The sequence below is a fragment of the Lontra canadensis genome, unplaced genomic scaffold (genome assembly GCF_010015895.1).
Source record: "Lontra canadensis isolate GAN:19392208 unplaced genomic scaffold, GSC_riverotter_1.0 scaffold36, whole genome shotgun sequence".
NCBI lineage: Eukaryota > Metazoa > Chordata > Mammalia > Carnivora > Mustelidae > Lontra > Lontra canadensis.
In genome coordinates this window covers 1,628,304-1,652,895 of record NW_022631030.1, presented here as the reverse complement: position 1 = coordinate 1,652,895, position 24,592 = coordinate 1,628,304, and the positions used below count along the sequence as shown (strand labels likewise).

General features: G+C 50.7%; 1 long non-coding RNA gene across 2 annotated transcripts; it reads right to left on the bottom strand.

The window, feature by feature from the left end:
• Positions 1-18,198: 18,198 nt before the first annotated feature.
• On the bottom strand, positions 18,199-19,912 carry LOC116874344. Of its 2 annotated transcripts, none has more exons than XR_004383972.1 (3): positions 19,706-19,912; positions 19,130-19,278; positions 18,199-18,738 (listed from the first exon to the last, which is right to left on the bottom strand). It is a non-coding gene; the product is annotated as an uncharacterized LOC116874344 (long non-coding RNA). The 2 variants fall into 2 exon arrangements; XR_004383971.1 differs by having other exon boundaries at positions 19,130-19,178.
• Between the last annotated feature and the right edge of the window lie 4,680 nt (positions 19,913-24,592).

The following is a 24,592-nucleotide window of genomic DNA, read 5'->3' as shown; positions in this document are numbered from 1 at the left end:
AGGCTCTCTCTTCTTGAAAATTGGAAATTAGGAATTAATAAGACAGCAGGCCAAAGAGCTGTGGTGCTGGTGACTTGGCTGCAGGGCCAGAACTGGGAGAGGGAGGGCTGCGCCTGGGAGGGAAGGGCCGGGGGCCAGGCAAGGGGCCTTACCAGGCTGGGCCGGGGGGCCCTTGGTTGGCCTGTGCAAGCTGTGACTCTGTCTGGGGGCCAGATGACCTTCTCGTGGCCCCAGCCTGGCCCCTGGCCTGCTGGGTGACGTGGGGCAGGCCCCTGCCTCTTTTGGACTTCAGCTTCTCACCTCCCACAGCAGGAGGTTGGACCCAGAGCTGACGTATCCATTAGGTACAAGAAAAAAGTTTTTATTTCTTTTAAAGTCAGAAGAAGAGCAATGAGCTTTTTGGTTGAAGAAAATGCTTTAATCTATGGTATAAATGTATTTTATAATTTTTAGTATGAACGTCTTCGTGTGCAGGAAGGGGCCCCTGGAGCTCCCTCTGCAGCCTGGGTGGGACGAGCTGACTACCAAAGGCCCCTCCTGCCAGGACAGCGTCGGGCTTCCAGAACAGCCCGCGACTGAGGTCTGTCTGTCTATCTGGGCTCTAGCTGCGGAGCTCCAGAGAGCGGGAGCCGCCTCCCCCTGGGCCTGTAGTCCCTGCTCCTGTGGCAGGAGCTTTGCGTCTAGGGAAAGAACCACCGTCCATCTGAGGGGTGCCCGGGGACGGAGCCAGGCGTGGAGTCCAGGCTTGCGGCCTTTCTGCTTCCTCACTGCAGGCAGGGAAGAGATGGGGAAGCTGGTCTCCAAGCCTGAACTACCTTCTCTCACAAGCCCCTGTCCTCAGGCCTGGCCCCTGGGACCCTGCCTCGGTCCTTGAACCCGACCTCACCCCTGCCTTCTGCTTTTCTGGCCCTGGGAACTCTTCCAGAAGGGAGCAGCACAGGCTTCGGCGGTTGGCGCTGAGGGGCCAGTGGGCACTAGCCGGGGGTGGGGGGGCGACCCCCGAAGTGGACCTGAACCCCCTCAAGAGCCCCGGCCTGTAGTTGGGTGGCCTCACCACCAGGTGGCAGGCTTGCTCTACACAGATGCCTTGGCCGGAGCATTTGCCTGGCAATGGCTGGTGATGTCCGAGGGTGCCAAATCAGCCCGCGCCCGGGGGGGTGTTGAGGCCAGTGTGGGCAGCTTCAGAAGCAGGGCTGAGGCCTCCCAACTTGGCACTGGGTTCCCCCTCGGATCCTGGCTCCAAGGGCACCTTGGTCTCCTTGAAAGAGGCTCCAGGCTGATGTCAAGTATCTGACCAGAGAGCGCCCCCTGGAGTCGGGAGGCCTGAGTTGCCTCCCTTCGCATCTTCGTATGTGTAAGAGGGGGAAGGCGTGGGTGGGGTGGACGGAAATGGACCCGAGATCTTCAGAGGCATTCCAAGGCCTCTGGTTCTGGAGAGAAAGGTAACTCTATCCCTCTACTTAGACTATCCCTGCTTCGAGCAGGGAGGTCTGAGTGGTCGTCCACTTCTGCTCAACCCTCTGACCTGCCTGGCCCAGACCCCTGGCCCTCCAGCATACTTGCCTCGTCCTGGGGGATCCTCAGAGCCAGAGGCCAGACCACACTTGCACACAGGCCCTCTTTCCACCAGGAGGGAACAGGAAAAGGTTAAGCCCTGGTCTAGGGAGCACCAAGGGGAGATAATTAAGACTGAGGGACCAAAGGGGAGGTGGTCCTAGGAGCAGAGAAAGGGATGCTGACCTAAGCTTACTGGGGAGATGAGTGGGGAGATGAGTGGGGGCTCCAGGTCCAGGGAGGGAAGTGAAAGGGCCCAGCTTTGCCTGGCACTGGTTTGCTGCAAGCAGGACAGGTTGTCCCCGGGCCTGGCATCCTCCTGGGACTCCCGAGCAGCATCCAGATTGCTCTGTGCCGCCAGCAGCCAGGCCTAACCCCACCCAGCTACTGATCACATCCTGCTCTCAGTGGCATATCTTGCTGCCATTCAGGTCCCAAGGCCCAGAAATAAATGCTGGACCTTTCTCCCCTGTCTCGTTTACCTTGCCTGTTCTCCCTCTTGCTACAGCTGGTTCCTGGCCCTGCCTCCAGCCCTTACCCTGCAATCCTGGTGAGACAGGACGGGTCACCTGGGCCTGAACAGGGAGTCAGTTGTGCTGGGGCACAGGTGTCCCGGCTCTCCCACGCTTACAGTTCACAAGGATGAGTCTGACCAGGGCCTAAAAGAGACCAGGGGGAGGGAAACAGAGGCAGAGACAGGAAGCTGGGAGGCAGGTAGACTGTGATCAACAGAGAAAAGATACTGGAGGGAATGCAGCGAAAAACAGGAGGGAGGAGAGGCGGAGGAGGAGGAGGGGAAAGAGATAAAAAGAGAAAGGAAGAAGGAACAGAAGAGAAGAACCAAAAAAAAAAAAAAAGGAGAAGGATGGAAATGAGATACATTGCAAACCAAGAAAGGAGGAAAACAAAAGGAAAAAAAGGGAAGACACCCAAAATATCAAGAAGGACAAACACATATACACAAATGTGTGTGTGCACGCATATGGGTGTGCGCATACGTGTGCATGCACACGGACACGCAACACACGCGTTGTTTCTGGTCACTGTCTTGGCCAACGGCTGTTCCTCCTTCTGCATCTCCATCCCCTTGACCTGCTCTGGGTTCCAGAAAAGGGTGTGGTCTCCAGATAAAGCTCTCTGGTGACACACCGCCCGCCCAACCCCCAGAGACCCTCCACTTAGGCTAGACGCACCAAGGGGACCAAAGTCTTTATGCCTCACACTTGTCACCCAAAATTGGATCTAACCGCCTCTCTCTCTTCCTCTCTCCCTCCTAGTTTCCTTAGTAACTGACAGTTCCCCAGTGAATTCCAGACCCCGGGTGACAGACTGCTGTCACCGTCAGAGAAGCGCAGGCTCTCCACTGCCCCTCCCCCCACCCCACATGGATTCACAGACTCGGGCGGGCGGGAGTGTGAGGATGCCTGGGTAGGCTCAGGGGTAATTAAAACATGTACCATTTATTCCATAACAGGGAGCAGAACTTTAATTACTCACTCTGAGGGTGAGGGCATGAGTGAGGAGGTGGCCATTAGGGGGATTGGGGAGGGAGACCGGGGACGTGTCTGCTTTTCTTCTTTCTTTTCCCTTGGCCCAACTTGGATGGGAGAGGTGGGAGGTGAGTCCCAGGAAGCGAGGGGGTGCTCAGTGTGTGGGGAGGGGAAGCAGAGGGTGAAACCTGATTGTGTTCATTAAGGCAACACAAAACTGGGAGCCGTAATAATAATTAAATTAATTATAAAAGCAATTTGCTTTTGAAAATTTGATTTGACAGCTTACTAGGGGCTGCACTGATCTAGCAGCTCTGGCTTAAAAATAGTCAGAACAAAAAACCAACTAGAAGAACTATCAGCTAATTTTAATTAGATGCCAGGATTGGTAAACAAAATTCCGCACCACCCTTTCATTGTGGCTGACTTCGATTTAAGGAGATGTCGGGATTGATTTTGGGAAAGGCAGGGGAAGGGAAGGTGCCTTTCGGAGAGGGGATGGAGGCTCTGGGGGGTTCAAGGAGGGGCCTTCCCTGGGGGCTGCTCCCTTCATCCCCACCCATCTGGGAATATCTGTTCAAGGGCCCTTTAAGGGTTCCTCACCGACTCAGAGAGTGACTTGCTGTGTGACCTTGGCAGAAGGCAGAAATGGCTCTGCTGTGACTCTGTGTGTGTGTGTGTGTGTGTGTGTGTGTGTGTGTGTTGGAGGGGGACATCAGACTGATAGCATTCATGGAGCTGGGAGAAACTGCCAAGAAGAAGGTGAGAGAAGACGTAGAGTGTTGACCACACTCTCTCCCCCACATCTGGGTTCTAGAAAGCCTGAGGTCTGAGGGAGCTGTGTTCTGCATATGTTGTCTAGGAGTTTTGATGACAGGGGAAGAACGGCTGGATTCTGGCAGGGAGAGGCTGCTGCGTCCTGGGGATCTAAGGTCTCCAGGCCCCTCTGTGACTGACCCCTGACCTCCAAGCCGCCCATCTCGTCTCCACAGAAGTGCTCACATCCCTTGCCTCAAGAGCAGCTCCTGCCTTGGTCAGCACTGGCCTCATGATGCTGTTCTGAAGGGAGGCTTCACTCCTCTCCGCTGCGGTGGGGCTTGATTAGTCCCTGGGGCCCCTGCCGGGCCACGAGATGGCATCCAGAAAACCACTGGAACAGAGGACCAGTGGTGACCTGATGACCTTTCCTAGCTAGCATCTGCCAACCCACCTCCCTCTTTCTCCCCTAAACACAGTATTGCCACTCCCCATTCATTCCCCGCGGGTCCTCTGCAGGTGAGCTGCTGCCACGGTCCCCCTGAAATTGCTCTCTGAAAGGTCACTGAGCATCTCCCCACTTTACCCATGGTCCCCTCCCTATCCCGTCCCCTTGTTCCCTGCAGCACCTGCATGGTTGACCGCCCCAGGGTGGCTGTCCGCAGGGCCCACCCCACACCCTGACCACCCTCAGGTCACTTTCAGGGTGACATCACTGGCTTCACTGGACAGATTTGGGCTGAGGTGTGCTGACCCAGGCTCCGGTGAGGTAGATATAGCCATTGGGAGGGGATGATGGGGGGGTGGAGCAGATTTTGACCCCACCTCCCGCAGCTCCAAGTTCAATGCCCAGTACTGTCTTTCATATCTCCCACCTTGCCTTTTCCCTGCCGCTCTAGGCCCATTTTTCTGACCACCCAACAGGCATCTCCATTGACGGATCCCTGTGCTATTCCAGAACCAGTGTTTGAAACAAGATTTTCCACCTTCTCCTGCCCACCCCGACCCCCAGACCTCTCACCCATCAGCCCTATTTCTGGGAAGGTCACCACACCTTTCCCACCACCTTAGGTTTTCCCTAAGCTTTGGTGTCACCTGCGATGGCTCCCTCTTCTGGTTTTCCAGGTTGTGATCGATCTTGGAGTCCAGTGGCTTTTTCCTTGAAATCCCCCTCCTCTGTGTTCACTGGCCATCCATTGTGCCTCTCTCCTGGGCCCCAGGGCCAACCTGTCCTGTTCTTGGCCAAGTGTGCCCTCTGGCTCCTCTCCCGGGTGGCATGGTGACAGCAAAAGGCAGGCTGCACACACCAGCCTGCCAAGAAGCCAGGAGCCCTGAGCCTGGAGCCCAGAGGGAGGAAATGCAACTGAAAAGGTTTAACAGCCCAGGTGTAGGGAGGTGCTGGGCAGGGTGGAGCCCCATGAAGGACGGTTCCAGTGTGGGGGTGAGGAACAAGCGGGGACCTCGAGGGGATGAGCGGGTGAGTGGGGATAAAAAGAAAGGAACACGTGAGAAGACAAGGCATGGAGCCATTTTCTCTGGAGCAAAAAACAGGACTTGTTGTCTGACAAGAATCCTTGACGTTGAGACGGGGTTTAAAAGTTCAGGCTGTGCTCCTATCAGAGCAGGGAGGGGGGCTGACTGTGTGAGACGGGACCCACTGTGTGGCTGCAGCCGCCACCTGGAGTGTGCCAGCTCCAGGCAGAAAATGTGGTGTGGGAGTGTGTTTGTGTGTGAGAGAGTGTGTATGTGTGTGAGGACAGCTATGAACGTGTGAGTGTGTGTGCATATGTATGTGTCAGGATGCACATGTGAACGTGTGGCTGTGGGAGTGTGTGATGGTGTATTTGTGTGTGTGAGCACGTGTGTGATGCACCTGTGAATGTGCATGTGTGTGAGCACATATGTGTGAGTGCATGTGAACACGTGAGGGTGCATATGTGAGTATGTGAGCATGGATGTGGAAGACCACACATATGGATGTGTATGTGTGTGGGTGTGCATGTGAGTGTGCAAGTGTGTACATAAACATGTACGTTTGGATGGGTAAGTGTGTATGTGTGCACAACTGTGAGAGTGTGTCTGTGCATATGTGAGTATGTATGTGTGTGAATGTGTACAAATGTGCAGGAGTGTGTGCATGCACGTGTGACTGTGAATGTGAGAATGTGTGCACACGCGTGCGTGAGTTGTGTGTGTCAGAGTGTGAGTGTGTGTGTAGTGTACGGGGTGAGAAGGTGAGGGAGAGAAGCTGGGCGGTTCCGACCTCATGGATGACGAGCTGTGTGACTTTGGACAATCACTTCATCTCTCTGAGCCTCAGTTGCATCATTTATGAAATGAAGATAATTATAGCCAAAAACTGTGAGGATCAAAAGAAAGAACGTGTGTGAAGCCTCGAGCTGGGTTCCCAGACTTACCCTATGCGTAAGGAGTTTTACATTATGAGTGTTATTCACGCCAACTCTTCCTGAGGTCTATATTTCTTACTCCTGCTGTCTCCCTCTCCCTAAGCGGTCGAGCGTGGCGCGGCTGAGCTGGAGGCCTTCCGGCGGCTCTCATCCAGCCTCCTCGCTTCATGGATGGGGCCACAATGCCCAGATTGTGCAGGAGACCAGCCCAGGGCTTCCCTGCAGTGGGTTCAGGCCTGGAACCGGGCCTCAGGTCTCCCATGCCAGGGCTTTCTCAGTCCATCGGGTCTCCAAGTTTTGAGATCAGGTTAATGTAGGTCCGGACCAATGAAGCAGAGGCTGTAGTAAGGACCAGCGGATGGGACAGGAGCCATGGCATCTTCTCCTTCTCCTGGTGCCCGCATCCTGGCATCATCTGGGCAGGCTCTGCCTGGAGGGGTGACATTCACAGGGCGCTGGGAGGCGCTTACAGTGTTTTGGCTGAAAATTCTTTGCATGTCTCTGGTGATGCCTGTGACGGGAGAAAAGAGAGCAAACTTGCCTCTCCCTTGAACTCCCTCCATGCTCCGATTCCACCGGCATGAAAATGTCATCCACCCTGAAGAGAGAGGAGCATGCACTGGGCTCAGGCTGACACAGCTGAGCTCATCCTCCAGTACCTGGGTCCTGGCAGAGGGAGAATCCTTTTTCCGCAGTGCTGTGTGATTTTGGACAAGGCACTTGACCTGTCTGGATCCCACATCCCTCACATGTGAAATAGTAGAGTCAGAAAATGTCTGCTAGTCGAGGATCCTAAAGCCAGCTAATCCCCTCACTCAGAACCCTCTCTGCTCTCTGTGGCTCAAGTGACACTTAGGTCAACAGGACAGGGTCAAAAAGCTCTGTGTTCGTTCCTCTGCAGAGAGCTGGGTTTATGAGTGTGGGTGGATATGTCGGGAAGAAATGGGGAGCCAGAGCTGAATGGAAGGGCGAGGACAGAGATAAAACCCCTGGTCCCTTAACCAGACCGATGCAGGTGGTCACGGGAGGCCCGAGATGAGTGGACAGGAGTGGAGCACTCGCTAACCGCGTGGCCCCTTGGTGATCTGCATTTATCCAGAGCTTACTGTATGTCAGACACTATGCTAATTTTTTACATAGTTTATTTTATTTGAAATTGCATATGCCCCAACACACACAGATTTTTGTTTTGTTTATTAAAGACACCGCATATATCGTTTTGTGGCGTGCTTTTTTACTGAACGTGTCTTGGAGATCTTTCATGAGAATGGAGATTTCTCCATTTCATTCTTTTTAATGGACCCGTAATGTCCCAGAATACGTACCACGGGTGCTTTCATGAGTCCCTCATTCATGGATATTTACCAGCTTCCAGTTTTTGTCATTATTATAAACAACGCTGAACTGAACATCCTTATGCATTTGACTTTCCGTCAAGGAATGAAGGCTTTTGCAATGTAATCCTTTGAATGAAACCCTGGATCAAAAAGCAGGTGCATTTCTTAGCTTGTGAGATCCTGACCCATTTGCCTTGAGCTTATATATTGGGGTTCGAATGGGGGTTTAGTTCTGCTTGAATTAGGAGGGGTAGAAATTGGCTGGGATCTGGCCTGTCTGTTCTGCCCTTGGGTTAGATGACCTGTAGGTGAAAAGCAACCGGAAGAGAGGCAAAAGGAGCTCGCCGCCACGACCAGCATGGTCAAGGGTGCTCCAGCCAAGGGACCTGGGGGCGGCACCAGGCACTCCAACCCTCAAAGCCCTACTAACCAAGGCCTGTGGAGCCAAAAGGAGGCGCTTTGCTGGAGGAGCTTTTGATAACTGCATTTGGAAGGCAACCCAGAGCCAAAGGATAATCCACAATTAGTTTTGTCTTTGTTTGGAATTTATAAAATGATTAGATTTTCAAAAGAGATTGACCTACCCTTAGATGCTTGAATTTGACGGAGATTAAAAGGGTTTATTTGTATCCCCTGAGCACATCCCCGAAGTAGTCGTCCCGTGCCATGCTGGGGAGGGTGGAAGGTTTTGCTGTTCACCAGCCCCACAGGGCTGACCCCAGCAGGTGCCATGGGGGTGGAGAATTGTGTTCACGGCTGTACCTCCAGGGCCTGGAACAGAGCCTGGCACCCACAGTGGGTGCTCACTGCATGTTTATTGAATAGATACAAAGCCTTTGGGGGCAACAGAAAGCAACTAAGCACCCAGACACTGATTCAGACCCAGACCTCACAGACTAGCTGTGCGATTTTGAACAGTTTTAGAGTTTTCTGTCTAAACCTAACGTTGTCACATCTGTAAAACGGGAATAGTAATATTTCCTAATACTGCCAACCCTCACAGGATTGTTATGATAAGGGAAATTATGAATACCATTCATTATTTTAACGACAATAAACACTTAACATTGCAGGTTTTCCTTCTTAAATCCTTTCTAAACTGTCTCCCAGCTCATCTCATTTCGCTTGAACATTGTTAACTGTCCTAGAATGTTCCCCATTATGCTTTCTTCTTCTGCCCATTGGGCATGCCAGGTTCGGAGTGTTGTACCCTTTGGAGCCATGGGGGGTATGAAGCCTCGGGCTGGGCAGTGGGTGAGGAGCACTGTCACCATCACCATCTGCTGTCTGCCCGAGGCCCCCTGTTCCCCCACCCAATGTCCTTGTGCCTCCTGTCCTGCTCCTCCGTGATATCCCCTGGCTCTGATTTCAGCCTGCCTGGGGCCTTCGGTCTGAGCGTCTACCAGCAGTTGAGTCTGCCCCTTCCTTGGGAAGCCCCGGTTCTGCTTCTGTTTCCATCCCTGGACGCTAGAGACCCTAGTTGGCGTTAATCAATCCGCAGCGTCTATGAGCAGGATGGGATGACTCCTCCAGATTCATTCTAGAAGGCAGGGAGGAGAGAGTCACCATGACGGAGCACCTACAGTGTGGCGGCCCCCGGACGAGGGAGGGTTCGCTGGTGGCCGTGACCTGATTCGTCATCGGAGATGGAAGCATGACAAAGAAGGGCAGGTCTCTGAAAGCCTAGGTCATAAAGCCAAGGTCACACAGCTAGGTGGTGTCAGAGCCAAGGGTGTGACCGGCTGACCTGGGGTGCGGAGGTGTGCCCTCGGCTGTCTTACCTCGGCAGCCCGTCATCCAGCGCTATGCGTGGCCCTGGAAGAAGAGAGGCTGAAATCTTATATAATTACCCAAATCATGGCTCCTAAATGGCCTCTGATTACAGCACTAAAGCCCCTTTCTGCAGTGCCGGCCCGGTTCTCCTGAATAGAGCTCTGGCCACTTGGTGTGGGATTTTTTCTTTTAAAGTGAAAGAGATGGCTTATCCACATGCAAAGTAGGTCAGAACCTTAGCAAAGATCTTTTCAAACACTTGGCTTTTTTGAAGTCCTGCTACGAAACTCCTTTTGTTTCTCCTGCCTTTGCCTCTTTCCTCCCACCCTGCTCCTTTTTCCAAAAGGCTCAATGACATCAAATGGCTCGAGCCGCCAGCGACAGCCAGCGCCGCACACGATAGGCTCAATTAGAAACGATGCTCGGCCTTGCCCAGCTGGGCCGAGTGTGCCCACTGCAGCCGGGCTGCCCGGGTCCAGCGCCGCCCACGTCCCGGCCGCCCGCACATCATCATGGGCTCCAGGCTGATCAGCCATAAAACCGTATGTCCTTATCCTTGGTCCCACCAGCTCAAGTGAGGCATGGCTGGACTGGGTTTGCACCCAGGCCTGGGGGCCATTGGTTGGAGTTTGTGGCGCTCGTTATTAAACCAAACTTGCAAAAGGGTTTTGCTCCAGTGGAAAATTGGTTCAGCTGGAACGGTGCAGTGCTTTGCCTAGTGGGCTGCTATCGTGGGGTTATTTCTCTCCCATTTGCTCTCGCTTTTCCAGTCCCCCAGACCCACCCTCACCCACGGTAGGTAGAAGTCAGTGATGCCAGAGACACTGAGAGTGTTACCAGCAGGCTGATGTTACAAAGGCGGCCACACCCAGTACCACCCAAGGGCACGTTGGGCCCCATTTCTCAGGGAAGAAAGCCAGACTTCCAGAACTGAATGAGATGCCTGCTGGCTCCAAACATAGCAGAGAGTGACGGCTCAGGGGCTGGAACACACGCGGGTTGACTCTGGGGTTCTTTTTTCCTCAAACCTCAGTGACTTTGAAAGGAAACAGACGGTGTGTGTGTGTGTGTGTGTGTGTCTGTGTGTGTGTGCATGTGTGCACATGTGTACCAGATTAAAGACTAGTGAGCAAGATGAATTTGCTCTTTGCATGGCAATGGTGCCTTCAGGAATTCGTGGGATTTCCATCCAAGAGGCATGTCCCCGCACATATATTCTGTCTCCTCTGGACCTGGCAGGGGAGCTTCCCCACTCTGCTATCCCTGTCCCCTCTCTCCTGTCAATCTCAGTCTGGATCCAAAGGAGAAGTAATTTTCTAGGAGGGCTGGTGTCTTCAGAGGTACTTAGAAGAGGCATTGCTATGGGCACCGCAGGGGAAGTGTGGGGGGGCAGGCTTAGGGATGTTTCTGTCATTCAATGTGTAGTTACGTAGGGCCTGCCATCTGCCAGGATGCTTCTGGGTTCTGAGAACAAAACAGACAAACCCCCAGCCTTCATGGAATGTGCACTCCAGGGAGGGACACAGAGAGTACACTGCGTGAGTGAGTAAGCAGAGGTGGTCATAAAAGCTAAGACAAAGTAGAGTAGGGAAGAAGGGCAGGGAGCGTTGGAGTGGCTGCGGTTTAGGGATGGTAACCAAGAAAGCTCACTGAGAACATAATGTTGAAATACGGGCTCAGGGGAGTGAGGTCTGAAGACATCTGAGGCAAGTGTTCTGCCCAGAGGAAATAGCAGGTGCAAAGGCCCTGAGGCCCAAGGGCACTGGCATGTTTGAGGAATGAAAAGGAAAGGCTGCAGCTAGATCAGAGCAAGTAAGAGGCAAAGTCCCAAGGGATTTCAGAAAGGGAATGGGCTAGAGGGGTGTGTGTGCAGATCCTATAGCGCTTTCTCTTTCATCATGAGTGAAATGGGAGCCATTGCAAGCTCTGGGTAGAAAGCTGTCAGGATCTGTGCTCCCCTCCCCCGGCTTCCCAGTTTACTGCTCTTTGCTCAGGAGCTAGGAGGGGCTGGGGTAGACTGGAAGGGAACTTGGGTCCCTTTTCCTCCAGGAGAACGCAGAGAAAAAGAGTTCAGACCAGACAGGGAGACTTTGTCCATTGGGTGTTTCTGGGGCTGTTGGAGTGACAGCTGTGCTGGTCCCTTTGCCACTCCAAGGATTCTAGCCATTTGGGGACTGGACAGCCCCAGGCTGGGCCCCATCTCTCCCAAGATGTTCAAGCGCACGTACATCTGTGTGCAGCCCTTCTCTTCATTTTCTCACCCTTCGGGGTGTCCGGCTTCCATCCTTCCTGTGGGCTAATGGCTGTGAGATGAGGTATTGCACACAGCAGAGAAGCCAGCCGTGTGGGCAGGTCTGAAGATGCTGGAGTTCTCACCTCTCCCGCCTGCTCCCTCTTGGTGCCGCCTCTCCCCCTCCCCTCTTCTCACCCCTTTGCAGAAGAGAACGACAATGCATGTGTGAAGATTGCTTGCTGGCTGGAGACGCTCCCATTCTCTTCCCTTCCCTATGCAGAAGTAACCTTCTTCCTTTCCACATCCTGCCCCCAGCCCTGTTTCAGGGTATCCTGGCACCCCCATCCCCCTCTCCTGTTTCCCTCTCCACATTCAGAGGCTATCCTTGGCCTTTCATACCCAGTCGGGATTCCCTGGGCTGCTTAAGTGGGGACGAGTGGTACCGGGAGGCTCAGTCCATGATGCACCTGTTGGGTGGGGAGGATGCCGAGAGCCTCCTGGTGGGCCCAATTTGTATTATTTACCCCAATATAAAGGATTCCGGTCTTGGAGGCAATTATAAAGGCTGTTTGCGTTTCAGAACTCCAAAACCAGTGAGCCCAAAGGTATCAACTTACATTCACACCCATGGCTCTAGGCTTGCCTCTCCATTTGGGTAGGAGAAGGTGAGCCACCCTCGGCTTCCTGTTGGCCCCTCCATCCCCTTGTAGGGATGAACATCCCGCTGTAGATCTCCGGGCCCAGCCTTCCCCCTTCTCCTCTTAGGAGGAGGCCATCCACCAGGGAAGGGCGGGCCCAGCAGCTTCCTTCCAGGCTAGGGTGGGGTTTGTTTGTATAAATTCCCTCTTCTTTTTCAGAGAGAACACGAAGAAGAGAGAAAATGAAACACTTTTGCCACCTCCTCGTTAGCTCGGAGTCCCAGGTGAGCAAAGGAACTCACAGCTCCTTTTTTGTGGCTGGCGGCCTGGAGTGTCTCCATGGTGATGCCTTGAAGCTTCTCAGAGCTGGGGACCAGCCCTCTCAGCAGCATCCCTGAGCTGCCAGCATCAGGGAGAGGCAGGGAAGAGGGTCCCGTGGAATCAGGGGAGAACTGGGTCTGGGTTGCTGGGGGCCGGCCGTGGATTCTTGCCCCTCTGCTTTTTCAAGGCCAGCGCCAGCTTGGAACCTGGGATCCAGTCTAAGAACACGCCCATTGTGTGGGACACTCGTGGTCTTCTAGAACCTGGTTTCATGCTCCCTATCCAGGCTTATCTCCTGTCTGTCCTCTATGCAGAGCAGCTCCTTGAGCCTGGCCTGGTTTCTTCACTCTGCACTGAAAGAGCATTGATTTCTGCTTCTGAGCCTTTGTCCCGGGTGTGCCTCTTGTCTGGGACCATTCCCTCCCTTAGTATTTCTCTGACTTGGTTCCAGAGTCACCATCTCTGGGAAGCTTTCCTCTTCCTTCCTTCCTTCCTTTCTTTTTCTTTCTTTCTTTCATCTTTCTTTCTTTTTGAGAGGACTTCCTTGATTAAGACCTGAGTCCTTGGGACTAACCACCTCTTCTAAATCCACGTACACACCGCCTTTCTGGTTGTGGTATTCTCTGGAACACATAATGGCTTGTGTTATTCATTGGCTTGTGGTTGAGGGGCAGGTGACGCAGTGGGGAAGGCACAGACCCAGCGTCTTTTATTCCTGGACTTGAATCATGGCTCTGCCAGGTTGGCTAATTTGCTCTCCTAGGATGAGTGTCCCTTACTAGTCATCTCAGAGAACTTCAGCCTCAGTTTCCCCACCTGCAAAGTGGGAATCCCAGCAATTCCCTGCAAACTTGTGGGGATGACATAAATTATTGTAGGGGCGCCTGGGTGGCTTAGTTGGTTAAGCATCCAGCTTGATTTTGGCTCAGGTGCTGGTCTCAGGGTTTTGGGATCAAGCCCCACATTAGGCTCTGCACTCACTGGGGCATCTCCTTGTCTCCCTTGCCCCCACTCCTCCCCCTGCTCATGCTTTCTCTCTCTCTCTCTCTCTCATAAATGAATTAAATTTAATTTTAAAAAATTATATAATAATTTTACTTAGGTGAACATGAAAGTGGCGATACGGGGTCTGGTGAGCAGCAGACATGGCCCCTCCCCACTGCCTCCCTCTCCATCACTCATTTCGTTGCTACTATTTGCTCCCCCAGAACCCTGGATTGTCCCCTTGTAGTCCTTTGCATATCCGTATAATGAATGACTGATTTGTTGTATCGATGCACTTGATGTTTCTCTTGGGGCAATTGCAGGCAATGGGCTTCCTGTGATATGTCCATCTCTGTCTCCCTGTGCTTAGCACAGAACCTGGACAGGAGGAACTCGGGGAACATTTGCAGACTGACCATCTGAACACAGACTAGGCACTTCCACTGCTAGACCATTTGCTGAGGGAATGCAGGCTCTGTTTTCTTTCTTACTGCTTTGAATCTCCGGAGCCTTCAATATAGTAGGTGTTCTGTAAGTGGCCCTGCAGAAAAGAGTCTTCGGCTGAACATTTTGCCATTGAGGAGTGACTGACCACAGGAAGATTCTTCTGGGTGATGCTAGAAACTGAAGAGGGGCCCCCTTCTGTAGAATGGCTTGCGGGGAGATGTGTGGTTTGGAGGCAGAGGGGTAGACCAAACAAATCCCGCAGTGTTGCTTCTAGTCCTGGAGTTTATGGTCTACGGAAGCCGGAAGCACTTTGTTCCAGAACCCATGAGTCAGCCCCAGAGAGACCACACCCGTGGGGCCAAAGGGAGGAGGTGGAATCTTTTTCTCTCGGAAAGCTGGGCTAGCAGGCTGATTGGCTAGGGTTAATTCCCATGAGCATTGCTGAAGTTGGGACAAACTCAATTTTAAGTTAAGTGGAAATATTTTTATTTGAGTTAATGTACATTGGATCTGGTAAACACATAGAGTATATTACTATGCACTCTGGAAATGTGCAGTCCGATCAGCAAACAGATTAGTTTTAAGTGAAAAGACACTGGCAGGCGCTTAAATTCATTGACTTGTTGAGAACGTCTAGATTTGGATACAAATGCACTGGAACGCTACATCAGTTTGGTGTCTCAGCCCATCCGCACGGAGAAACTATTGATTTTAGTTGATATGCATTGATTCCCAGAAAACAGGACGGCTTTTGAAAATGAACTTCCAGTAATTTCAGGGAGAAGCTGGCGCGTTTGTCTCCACGCGAGGCTGACTTGTTTTGTTAAACGTGTCTCTATGCCTCGAAGGAACGGAGCAGCAGACAAATATCTTCGTATGAATTAAAATGCATTGATTCTTGGAGGGAAATGATGGTCTCTGTTAAAAGCTTTTTTGGAGATGTTAGCACCCCTTCCTCCCTGCCTTCTGCTCTCCCCAAAACGGTGGCAGTTTTCAGAGCCCATCTGAAGTTGGAGGTGGTGGCGGGTGGGCAGGGTGGGGAAAGGAGGAGGGACGCCCAGCACTGCCAATCCCCTGAAGCCTGCAAGCAGGAAGCTGCTCTCCAGGGAAAGAACAGCACTTGGGTTCAATATTGTCCATCTCCTAACCAGACGAAGGCAGGTGCCCTGGTAGGAGCTGAGGGGAGGGGACACAGAGCTTCCATCGATAAGGAAAATAGTAATGAAGAGGAGAGGTCCGAGGGTCAGGGGTGGGATGCAGAGTTGAGGGTGCATGTGCAGTTTTGGTCTCATGGTCAGTGGCCTCTCTGTGTGGAAACAGGAAATGAGTGGGTGATAATCAACAAAAGGATGCAGGAGTGAGTTATCTTACCTTCTTACCTTCTGAACGAGCTGGACATGAACCAGAGGTATAATTTAGGCATTTCTCACCCTCATTAATGAATAGCTCCCTTGGGGTGACTAGACAGCAGGGCTAGAAAAATGATTCCAAGAGCCAGGAAGGAAGCAGTTGGCCCGGAACTTATTTTTCATGTGCTGAGACTCCCTGGATCTTCCTGGATCAGAGCCACTTGGGGCAAGTTTGAGGGTTGATCATGGACTTAACTCCTCTGTAGCCATCCCTAGCTCCTGCTCAGCCCCCCTGACCACCTCCTGACTGGGGGATTAAATCCACCTGGGGGGTATTGGTTGGCCATTGGTGGGCTAGAAAGTGCTGACCCGTTATCCAGGTAACACGGCCTATGGAAGCTAGACCTTCTCCAAGACAGAAGGGAAGACTGCCGAGAAAGACCTTGGAGGGATGGTCAACTGCAAAGCCACCTCTTTTCACCTCTGGCTGTAGTTGTTACAAATCAAGGGTCTTAGGTCTGCATCTACTAACCCCCAGACAGTAAATTCTCCCCCTGCCCCGCCCTTCACTTTCTCCTACTCCTCTTCATTCTCTTCCAGTTGTCGCTACTCTGCTTTGCACTGAAAGGGATTTTATGAATCCGTCCGTCCAACCCCCATCTGGTACTGAAATAATCCTCTGCCTCTGAAATAATCTTTGCCAAATACAGTATTGGTTTAAAACCTCTGACCGTGGACTGCACATCACCTCCCATGTGTCTTTTTCAAATAGCTCCCGCCAATGCCAAGTTCCCCCTGCCCCTAACCCACCAACACCAAGAGCAAGAGCAAGAGCAAGACCAACACCAACACCAACACCAACACCAACACCAAACCTAACTGAGCCTGCCTCAGCCTGGTGGTTCTGGTTCTGTCCTCTGGGGTAGCACCTGGGTGGTCTTGTTCTTCTCCCACGTGGATGTTTATAGACATTTGTTACTCTGTCCCCACCGAGGCTTCCTTTCTCCAGGCAAAACTCCCCAGGTTCCTCAGCTGTTTCTAATATGGCATGGTTTCAGGTCCCTCCACTGTTTGTAGGACCAGCTACCTTCTTTGTGTAAGCCCCAAGTGCAAAATGAGAATGCAGGGCCCTGTGTTTGAAAATTATTAGAAATTTCAAGATGACCTTGGGACCCTTCTGAGTGATTGTATAGGTTAAACACCCATAAGGCAGCCCTGACCATAGGGGACCTCTTTTTCCAGATCTCGGTCTGCAATGTCTTTCTAAGTGATGTTCTAGGATTGGCCTGTCCAGAAGTGGAGTGACAGGCACTTTTTTTCTGGATATATCCATTAGTGTTAGCGAAGCAATTGACAATCACATTAACTTTACCGGCAGTCAGAGCATACAGGTGAGTCATGCTCAGCATAACGTCTGCTCTGAAGTCGGAGGTTCGATTCATAGCTGAGGAGCCGAGCCACGCCTCTCACTTAGGGACAGTTGCAAGAATCCATGGTGGACTTTGCTTTGCCCATAGACTCTATCCCAGGGCTTAACACGTTATTATCTTTAGACCATTTTTCACTCATTCAATCCATAAAGAGACATTTACCAAGTGCCCACTGTGTGCTAAGACAGTGATAGGAGTTGGGATATACTCTTGGATAAAACCTGACCTTGACCTTAAAGAGCTTCAGTGTAGAAAAGATATTTAAACAATCATTACATGAGAATGTCCTAATCCCTACAGATAGGGATGTACTACGGGAGCAGAAAAGATGGGAAGTCCTGGCATGCATTTGGGAAGCCAAGAAGAAGCATTTGAGATGGCTCTTAAAGGATGAGCAGAGGTTTGGTGCGTGGGAACGGGAGGTGTGAAAGCCCGTCTAACCATGGCCTGCTTTCCTCCCCAGAAACTCCCACCTCTTTGCTATTGGCCGTTCTTCTAGGGCAGCACCATGGATCTCGGCCCTGGTGGTTCCTCACAGAAATCCACAGTCTGTTCCATCTCTGGGGCCTTTCCAGCAGACCCCAGGCCTTGATGAGAAGACATTGCTGAAGTTTTTGCTGCAGTTTTAATTTCTTGACATCATCTGGGTGCGTTGGAAAAAATGAGATCTAATAATGAATGATTACAACTCTCAAGTTAAGTCTAGTTGGTTGACTAATCAATTTGGTTAAGTGAAAATCCATAGCAAATGAGTCGACCGCAGTATGACATTTCTCCATCCAATTTAAATTAAAATCACCAACCATAATAATTTCACAATTACTCAGGGAGGGCACACTGGAGACTTGACCCCCGGAGCAGAGAAATTGCAAATGCCGCAGAGGGTGGGCTAAGAGTGGGGTGATGAGGAAGTCACTTGAGCTGAACTCTGCTTGAACTGCTCAGCCTCATCAGCTTGTGGGGGCGGTGGGGCCGCAAAGGATGCGGAGCAGCTGTTTTATATTCTTGGGTGCAGCCCTGCATCTCTTCCCCTGGGGAGGCAGGAGTTTCCAGCGTCCTGGCTAGAAAGCCCACAGGGAGTTCCTCCAACAGGAGAGCAGGTTTTCTCTTCTCTAGGTAACAGGATGAGGAAAGAGGCGGATGTTATCTTTGCATGTTAAATCCCCAAATTTAGACTATAAATTCCTGGACAGTGGATGCCATGTCTGTTTATCTTGAGTGGAGAGTGCTAAGTGGGTGTAACAGGCAATTAATAGGTTTTTGATAATGAGGGCGAGGATGACAGAGCAAAGGAAAGGATTAGATTTTATCTAATATGATAAACGTTTACTTGCCGAAAGTCCCCTTTATACCAGGCACGGTGTTAGGTACCAGGGAGTGAGAGATGGCTCAAATGTACAGCACTGCCTTCCAGGAGCTCCTAGCCTCTCGTGTAGCCTGAGAGATAAACATTTAATATGAATACGAGGCCAAAAGTCATTAATGTTTAGTAAGGAACTTGAAAGATAAGAATGTTTTGGATCAGGGAATTTCATGCAAACATTTTGTCTGCTGGTTCCCCCGTCTATAAAGGGCATTTATTTAGTAAGAGTACTAGCTCACAGAGTGGTCAAATGAAGGAGGTGCCTGGTACTGCTGGTGGTTCCTCAGCCATTTTCTCTCTTTCTTAAGCAATAAAGCTCCCCAATGTCAGCTGAACACGTGGTGCCTGGATTCAAGACTACATTTCCCAGGATCCCTTGTGTTTGTGGTCACATGGCCAAGGTCAGGCCAATGGAATGCAAATTCATGCAGCTTCTAGGAAGTGTCTTAAAGGGAAGGATCAGGGTCTCATCTTCCCCCTGCTTCCTGCTTCCTTCCTTCTGGCTGGAATTCAGGTGGAGTGACTGGAGCTGGAACAGTAGTCATCTTGGAGTAGAAAGTGACTTTGGAAGTGGAGGCCATACAGGCAGAGCAGCAAGATAGAAGGAGCCTGGGTTCTGAACGCTGTGATGGGCACACTAGCCCTCAGTTCTGAACTGAAACATCTTACTTAAGCCACTTTTATTTTGGGGTAACTGTCACTCCGGGCTGAGCCCAGTTCTAATTAATTCAAGTGAACTGTTGCACAAAAGGGACTTAGAATAGTGCTTAGTGTACAATAAAGGCTCAATGACTGGTGGCTCCTATTGGTATATTTGGTTCTTACTCTAAGGGAGACAGAAGACTAAGACTGCCCACTGAGCTACAGGGCACCTGCCTTATTTCTCCATGGGGACTCTTGGCTGAGACGCTCACCCTTTTGTGTCACGGTCAAGGCTCAGCTCTGCAGCCCCTCCTCCTCCCATGGTCCACTCTTCTTATACTCTCAGCTTACCACCCCCACTCCCTGACTTAAATCCCGCTGTCACCAGCTCAGCCATTACTTACAGAGAGAAGCAGCAGCGGCCCAGGAGAAGTATGGGCAGAGAGTCAGGTCCTGTGGATCAATTTGTAATTTTTCTTGTGGCGGCAAGAAGAGCACGAGTGATGTGTGCACTAAATCCCCAGCATGGCAGCAGCATGGCAGCCTGTCTGGGCTTGAATTATTTATCTTTGTGTGGGACTGGGGCTTAGAAGGAGGGGGAACACCGGGTGGATGTAAGTGCTCTCCAGCGTGGACCGTCATGGGGAGTGGGGGCAGTGGCAAGCTGGCAGTGATGATGGTCCTGGGCACCTTGCTGTAAGAGATGACAGAGCAGTGGTCTGTATGGGTGGGCCGAGGTGCTTTCAGTTTCTGGGCAGATAAGGGTTGGAAAGTCACCCCTTTGCATTGCTGGGAACCACAGTAGAGAAATGGTGAAGTTATTAGCTCAGGAGGAACAGTTGGCTCTTTGCCTGTTGTTGGGTGCATACACTGAGAAAGCACAAGTACATATTCCATTACCTAGAGGGGAAGGAGAAGGGAATGTGGAGGCTCTCCTGGCTGCAGGGGGAGGTGTTATGGTTATTAGGAGTGTCACTTACCTGAAGGGAGGAGTTTGATAGACATTACTAGTGCTCACCAATATTTCCAAATATCTTCCCTTTCTTATTCACGTGGAAGAATTAATCAGTATTGTGGGGCTAGTTCTGGCTAATGGAGTGTAGCCAGAAGAGATGTGTGAGTGTTTAAGAGTTGGCAAAGAGCTGGCATGCATTTTTCTCCATGTTTTGTCTCTCTCTCTCTCTTTAGAAAATCCTGAGAAATTTTTAGAAAATCTTGGTGATGTCACAATCTCTTGGAACTTACAGCAGCCTGGGTCCCTGAATGACGGTGTGGAACAGAGCCCCAGGCCCAACAGCACTGGGTATGGAGATGAGTAAGAATTAAATGGCTTGTCTTAAGTGATTGAAATTTTGGAATTCATGGTAATTGCAACACAGTCTAATTGATCCTGTTGAGTGTTGCCAAAATCAAAGGGGTGGGTGGGTCCTTTCATTTCTGGTACGAGGTCAAGGTTAGCAAACCAGGAATTGGAACCTGGGTGGATCACTAGATCTTTGTGCATACAGTTCGGGCTGAGAAAAGGCCAATTATGAATGCTCATACATAGAACTAGGGATGGGTGAGGGGGCGCCAGGGTGGCTCAGTAGGCTGGGCATCTGCTTTCAGCTCAGGTCATGATCCCAGGGTCCTGGGATGGAGCTTAGCAGGGAATCGCCTGTGCCCTCTCCATCTTCCCCCCCTACTCTCTCTCAAATAAATACATAAATAAAATCTTAAAAAAAAATAGTGGCAGGGTCAGTTGATGAGACCTGACAATGTAGCTGGGATAGACGTCATTGCCACTTCTGACATTCTGCTGCAATACAGGTCACAGGGGGCAGATCCCAAACCAGATCAATTCCAGAACCTTCCCCAGTCCTTATGGACTGAATTGTGTCTCCTTTCCTCAAATTCATATGTTACAGTCCTAACCCCCAGTATGACTATTTGGAGATAGGACCTTGAGGGAATTAGTAAGTGTTACATGACATCAAAAGGGAAGAGAGACCGGAGATCTCTCTGTCTCTAAGTGCATGCAGAGAAAAGCTGTATGAGGACGCAGCAAGAAGGTGACCATGTGCAAGCCAGGAAGAGAGCTCTTTCCTGAAACCAACCCTGATGGCCCCTTGATCTTGGACTTCTGGCCTCTGGAATGGTAAGAAAAGAGATTTCTGTTTCTTAAGCCATGCAGGCCCTGTTGTTTTGTTATGGCAGCCTGAGCTGACTATTATAGATCTTGACCTAGGACTTGTTCCCCAATACTCTCTTCTCCACTCACCCCCTGGCTTTCCTGGGACCAACTTTGTATATAGCGTCAGATATTTTGAGATGGAGAGGAAAGCGATGAGAGGGGAACAATGCAGATATGAACGCCTCCTTGTGCTTCTAACAACATGCTTTTCTTTCCCATGTATTACACTAGACATCAAGTTCGGCTCTGTAAAATAGGGATAATTATCCTAGGTTTACTGATTTTATTCATTTGCTCAGCAATATTCTTGGAGTACCTACTATGTGCTGGAGCACGATGCTGAGCTTTGGGGTGCAGAGTTGAAGAGGCAACAGCGCCTGTTCTCAAGTGACTGAGTGAATTGAGGACCCTAGGATAAGCTGCTAGTTCAGCAAGAAGAGGCTAGTAAAGGACTCAATCCTGGATTTTAGCTTTGTGCCTGGGCTCGTGGTAGAGAGAAGCAAAGTGGAGAAGTCTCTGTAACGGACGCTGGTCCGCCAGCTGGAGTCTGCTAAAACCCGAGAGGAAAGGGGACATGGGAGTCCACGATAGGCCCTGTTTTCTGCCCAGCTCAGAGCCACCTGAATCAGAACTGCCAGGATCCCCGGGAAATGCGGATGCGGCTTCCACCCAAGACCTAACAAATCACCTCGGCTTTGTGTCCTCCGCACCTCACGGTCCCTTGTCACATTCGCACTGATGCTAGAAGGCGAGTGTTTCTGGTGACCGCGTTTTACAGAACAGGAAACTGAGGCGATTTTTACAGAACACGAAACTGAGATATCAGCGAGGCGCGATACCTTGACCGAGGTCACACAGCTGGTAAGCGACGGAGCTGGGACCCACGCTCAGGTTTGTCTGATGTCATTCTTTGTCCTGGCTTGGCCTGCGAGCGAGGCCTTGGGTTAGCGGGTAGCTTACTTCTCTAGCTTGCTCACCTGTCCCAGTCCCTTGTTCCAGCGGCCCCAGCGGTCCCAGACTCCCGTGCCTCTGCAGAGACACTTTTCCTGGAGGGTTCCTTCTGTGCAATCACACTAATGGGCGCCTCCAGCATCAGCCACACGACTCCCTTGACTTCTAGATCTCTCAGGACTTGGGCCCTCCTTCTGCTCCCCTCCTCCCCGCCCATGCCAAACAAAATAAAACCTAACAAACAAAATCTCTTTTCATTATACTTATAGGTCTTGATATCCATTTATTTTCACTCACTAGTCATCAAACATGATTGTGCACTTATTATGTGCAGATATTGTTAAGTGCTAGAGACATCAAGAGTGCACCTAAATGGATATGGTGCCAGCCCACACAGAGTTATGGTCAAGTGCACTTCGCACATTGAATCCCATTCTCCTCCTCTCTCTGTATGTATCAGCTCCTCAGTGCCGTGCTGCGGGTGATAGAAGTCAGGTTTTAGAGTGGGCAGGACAATGCCTAGCATTAGCAGGTGCTACGTGGAATAAATAAATTAATGAAATGGGGCAAAGGGTCACGAAGGGCAAGGTGAGTACAAGAGGCACATTTCAAGGAGGTCAGGCGGCCTGCCTTCTGTTGCTGCATCCTCAGAAGATGCTAAATTGTCTAATAAATGGTTTCCCAGCCCCGGGCCCTGGAGAGGGCAGCTGACGTGCCCGAAGGCCTGAGGCAGGCCCCCAGCCCAAGCCCATGGTGCGAGGATGCATTATGAATGCAAGGTGTAGGAAATAGAAACTATTAAACTCGCAGATCGGGACAGAAATGCCTTTGTGCGGCTGCAGAGTTGGGAAATGGTGCTAAAGCCATGCATTGCAAATCAGCCTGTGCTTGGCAGAGAGGGGCTTTTATTCTCCGGCCCCCGACGTTCCTTCAGCAGCTTTTGTGCGCAGCCCGGGAGGCCCTTCTGGGAGGAGAGAGAAACCGGTAATTTCGCGGCTGATTGGCAGACTGTCCAGAGCCAATAACGATACTTGTTTTCTTGCTGAAGTGCTCAAAACGGAGATCTTGGCTCCTCTGTTTTATCCTTCTTTCTCTTCTGGTGATCCTCCCACTTCTTTTCCATGACGGAAAGAAATGGAACCGGGACTGCCTTCCTGATTCACATGGCTTCGTGTGGACGCCACGGGGATCGGGCTCCCATCAGGGCAATGTGTGAAGACAGAGGCCGTTCCAGGAACCCCATTTGCTTCGGCAAAATCTACATAGATTTTCTGTGTTGCTTTGGTATGTTTGGTGAGCTCAGTGTTTACACCTCCATGAATCCATCCTGTGTCCTTGAAATGTACTATATTGTTTGTCCCAATGGAAGGATGAAGATAGGTGACTTGTCCAAGGTCACAGGGTTGTAAATCATGGTTCTGCGATTTGAAGTTAGATTTCACAGTCTGTGGTGTTGGGTTTCTTGAGTGTCCCCGGTGATGCTTTGGTATTCACGACACCCCTGTTGATTAAAGATGCCCTCTCTGGTGACTGGGGACTCTTTTTCTGGGTTCTCTAACTGGTCAATTTTAAGTCACAGAGCCATCTTGAAATCCTAACAGAAGTGTCTGGCTTGGAAATGGAATGGACTTTTTTAAAAAAAGTTTTTATTTAAATTTCAGTTAGTTGACATACAGTATAATATTAATTTCAGGTGTACAATTTCGTGATTCAACACTTCCATACAAGACCTGGTGCTCATCACAAGGGCCCTCCTTCCTCCCCATCCCCTGTTCCCCCCTCCCCGTACCTCCCCTCTGGTGACCATACGTTTGTTCTCTAAAGTTAGGAGTCTGTTTCTTGGTTTGCCTCTCTCTCTCTCTTTCCCTTTGCTCATTTGTTTTGTTTCTTAAATTCCACATATGAGTGGAATCATATGGTATTTCTCTGACTGATTTATTTACATTATTATTGCTTTCATTTATTATTGCTTAATATTATTCATTATTATTGCTAATCATACTACTGTCCCACTCCATCCATGTCATTGTAAATGGCAAGATTTCATTCTTTTTATGGCTCAGTAATATTCCATTGTGTGTGTGTGTGTGTGTGTGTGTGTGTGTGTGCACCACATTTTCTTTATCCATTCATCAATCAGTGGACATTCGGGCTGTTTCCATGAGTTGGTTACTGTAGATAATTTTGCTGTAGACATCGAGGGCATGTATTCCTTTGAATGAGTGTTTTTGTATCCTTTGGTGTAAATACCTAGTAGTGTAATTGCCAGGTGGTAGGGTAGCTCTATTTTTAACTTTTTATGGAAGCTCCACACTGTTTCTCAGAGTGGCTGCACCAGCTTGCATTCTCACCAGCAGTGCCCGAGGACTCCCCTCTCTCCACATCCTCACTGACACCTGTTGTTTCCTGTGTTGTTGATTTTAACCATTCTGACAGGTAGGAGGTGGTATCTCTTTGTGGTTTTGATTTGTACAAAACTGAATGGACCTTTGAAACTATGTAGTTTACTACCTTTCCCTTCTGCACCCATTTTACAGATCATGAAGCTTAGGCCCAGAGACTTAGGGATGGACCCAAGGCCATAGCCAACTCTAATGGCAGGCTGAGGCCAAGAACCGGTACCTTTGCTCCCTATTCAGCATTCTGTCCACTTCATCTGCAGCCTCGATCAGGACTAGGTTTGGTTGTGAGTAACAGATACCCTCCAAAACAATGGCTTCACTCCCTGATGTAAAATAAATCA